Source organism: Bombina bombina, chromosome 8 (assembly GCF_027579735.1).
Source record: "Bombina bombina isolate aBomBom1 chromosome 8, aBomBom1.pri, whole genome shotgun sequence".
Lineage (NCBI taxonomy): Eukaryota > Metazoa > Chordata > Amphibia > Anura > Bombinatoridae > Bombina > Bombina bombina.
Window position 1 is genome coordinate 181,753,474 of NC_069506.1, and position 4,348 is coordinate 181,757,821.

Genomic DNA, 4,348 nt, shown 5'->3' on the forward strand with positions numbered 1-4,348 from the left:
TGTTCCCTTATTAGTTTATGTTAGAGAAAGGGGCCAGATGCTTCTATTACTTAAATACAAATGTAAAAAGAACTCAAATCTTGCACTCTTTATGAAACAAATCTACATTACTGGATATATTTTATAATAGCACGTCCAGTAATAGGTATATACTGTTAGGCACAGTGGTTTGTACTGTTTACACTAGCCATTTGTTTCTATTTTTCCAACTCCATTTCTGGTTTGAAAGAAAAACTTTAGTTAAAGGGACATGAAACCCAATTTTTTTCTTTAATGATTCAGATGGAGCATGCAATTTTAAACAACTTTCTAATTTACTTCTATTAATTTTTCTTCATTATTTTGGTATCTTTTGTTGAAAAGCAGGGACATATATTTAGGAGCCAGCCCATTTTTGGAGCACTATACGGCAGCAGTTTTGCAAGGATGTTATTAATTTGCAAGAGCAATAGATGGCAGCACTATTTCCTGTCATGTAGTGCTTCAGATGTCTACTTAGGTTTCTCTTCAACTCAGAATATCATGGGAACTAAACAAATGTGAGAGTTTTTATAAAATGGTATGCTCTGTCTTGATCACAAGATACATTTTTTGGGTTTCATATCCCTTTAATTCTACCATAGCTGCTTATTTAACTGTTACAGGTTGTCAGATTTTAAACTGGATGGCCAATTCTTCAAATATTTTAATATATCAGATTGAATTGTTAAATACACTTTAACCATTGCATCCCAATGACTATTGGCAATTTTGAATCTACTAATAAAATTGAATCCATGAAGCTGCAAGTTTTTCAGTGGTTTACTGTTTCTGTTCTTTTCCTATTTTGGAAATATAAATGCAATGCATTAGAAATATGCCTGGGCTGGAGCCTAGGAATTAAAACAGAAAAGAATATATTGAATTTTCAAACTGCATGATCTGTTGGAATAAATAAATACTGCACATCAAATCATTTTTTTTTTTTAGAAAAGTGTATTGATGAAGCTAAAAAGGCAGGCAAATGTCCTTGTAATAAATAATGTGCCAATAAATACTGGATAAACACTGAAATATATTCAATGGTGCTCTTTAAAGGGATATTGAACACTAAATAAAAGCTAGATAAAATTACTGTAGACTCTCAGTTATCCGGAACTCAAGCAACTGGCACTCTCAAGCAACTGGTACTCTCAAGCAACCAGAAAAAAAGGAAACATGTTAGAGCATAAATGTGCTCTATAACAAACAAACAGTCCGGATCTCTTGAAACAGCAGGAGCTGCGGTAGATAGACCAATAGACAGGCACAGTAATTGATGTCTCAGGACTCTTTTCTGCTACACTAACTCTTTCCAGCCGTATTGTACACACTCAATACCTCTCCGGCGGACAGTCTACTACTAACCGCTGCAAGGGTAGCCCGTGTACTGCCTGTCTAATGAGATACCTTTCTGATCGATAGCGTGTTTCCTGTTGAAGTCTGCCTCAGAGTGTTGATACGTTCTGTCGTCATTTTGCATCTAGTGTGTGCCTCTACCTCTCGGCAACCGGTACCTGCCCATGTGATCCACGAATCACCAATGATGTAAAAGATTTGCCCAATAGAAAAAATTAAGGTGCCCCGGCTCAAGGGATAATCATCAAAGTTCAAAAGTACAATATGTATTTAAATATCAATAAAGTATCAAGTAAATACAGCGTTTATAGTAAAATCTGGGTTATAGAACTAGTTAGGCCTATTTTTAATAGTAACTCTCAAGCAACCAGAAGTACACTTATCCAGGATCTACCAATCCCCATAGATGTCGGTTAATTGAGAGTTTACTGTATGTATTCAAAGCAAAGATTAGCCTGAGAATTATATTTAGATGTGCTATTTGTAATGTTATTAGTTTTGAAATATTGAATGAATAAGTGTAACCCTTCACTCTCCATAAAGTAATAGGTGCTGGCATGTAGAAATCTAGGTTTCCCTAGGTTTAATGTCTGTTATGTTATATTCATTACTGATATCAGTAAGGGGCAGTTGTAAATGAACTACTAGAGTAACAGACTCTTAGTGCCAGATCATCTAAAGTTCTCCGTTCTGGTAAGATTATTTAAGAAGTTAGTTAGTACAGTGAGGTCCCTCAAACAATTTTAGAACTGCGATAATTAGTTTGAGAGCTTTTTATCTCATATTATTATCCCGCCCATCAACACCCATGATTACACCCCTCCCAACTCAACTCCACCCATAAAATAAAATAATGACAGGCTCTCATCAATCTCCTGAGTCCCTGATAACCAGCCAAAAATGTTGGAAGATTTGTATTACAATAATATGTTTAAAAAAAAACTCCCCAAAAATTTAGCTCAATTTCTCTCGATGTTGGTGAGTTTTTGATTATCAGCCTATAGTGTTTAACATCCCTTTAAGGAAAGAAAAAATAACAAAAATAATTGTAAGAAAAAACAAAACTTTCAGGAAAAAAAATAAGCAAAAATAAATCACTGTAAGTTAAATTTTATATTTAAATAAAGACAGAATCAAGATTTATCATAGGAAATTCTCTATATGCAATTGTTTTCCAGACATTGGTTGGGAATGTGAACACTTTATTCTGTGTCTACAACACAAATACACTTATTTAAAAATACAATAAAGTTTTTCTGTACAGACTTTATTATTTTGTTGTATTTAACACTACAATATGAGTCCTGATTTTTGGCACCGTCAGTTTAGATGTAAATTTTATGGAAACTTTACAAAGAGCTCACATGTACCAGTAGTTGGTTAAAAACTCAAGATAGTTTATGAAGTACAGAAAGCTGTTTTAAGATAATAAGACACATGAATCTGTGTACAAGTGGACAATTAGTTTTATTTTAATCATGTTTGATTATCCTAATTATGTCTGTGTTAAAAACCTTACACCTTTTTGTCTCAATGATTAAATTTAACAACGCTTATTCACTTTTTTAAAAGATCACACTGCCATCAAACATCCAAATATTGCCAGTTGTCCAGTATTAAACTGGACAGTCCAGAATTTTCACAGGCTCTCCAGTTAAAGGGACAGTCAAGTCCCAAAAAAACTTTCATGTTTTAAATAGGGCATGCAATTTTAAACAACTTCCCAATTTACTTTTATCACCAATTTTTCTTTGTTCTCTTGGTATTCTTAGTTGAAAGCTAAAACTAGGAGGTTCATATGCTAATTTCTTAGACCTTGAAGACTGCTCTAATCTGAATACATTTTGACCACTAGAGGGCATTAGTTCACATGGTTCATATAGATAACATTGAGCTCATGCACGTAAAGTGACCTAGGACTGAGCACTGATTGGCTAAACTGCATGTCTGTCAAAAGAACTGAAATAAGGGGGCAGTCAGCAGAAGCTTAGATACAAGATAATTACAGAGGTAAAACGTGTATTATTATAACTGTGTTGGTTATGCAAAACTGGGGAATGGGTAATAAAGGGATTATCTTTCTTTTTAAACAACAAAAATTCTGGTGTTGACTGTCCCTTTAAATCTATAAAATGGACTCTTAATTGTCTACAGTTTTCAAGTCCATTCCCTTAGGAGTGCCAACATTTTAAAGGGGCACTGTTCTGTAAAATAGTTGTCCCCTTAATATGTTTTGTTTGACTTGTTGTACAACTGCAGAGTATTAAATGTAAGGGAGATGACACATTTAGGTTTATCTTTGCATTTTAAATAGCTGTTTTGTTTTTTGAAACAAAAAACAATTATTCTCAAAAATATTTAAGGGCCAGATTACAAGTAGAGCCCTAACAGTTACGTGGAACCGAAAAGAGGTTTAGCTGTTAGCGCGCATCAAGTTTTTTGCCTGTATTACAAGTTGTAAAAAAGTGTCACAAAACACATAACAAATATGTTACCAAGTACAGTTACACTCATAATAACACCATCTAATAAAAATTACTAAAAAATATATATTACAGAAAAAAGCTATAAGGGCTCAAAGATATGAGGTCTCAGGTGTTAGAAAAAAAGTCAAGCAAAGGGCTTTAACATTGAGATACATACATATTCATGTCTAAATATGTATTTATATTTGTATATATGTGTGTATAGATGTATTCATGTATTTATATGTAAAAAAACAAACAATATACAGAAGTGTTAGATGGAAAAAAACACAATATTCTGTAACAAATGAACTAAGAACTGATACTCTCCTTTAGGTCAGACCGCAGCCTTCTTGGACTGTGTATAGATAGATAGTGGTGATAGATGGCGCTGGTCTATTAGATGATTTTCTCTAATAAATGAAGAGAAAAAAGGCTTGGAGTGTATATAAAAGCCAATTAATATGGGTGCAGTATACTCACTCCATAAGATAAATCTGTACAGC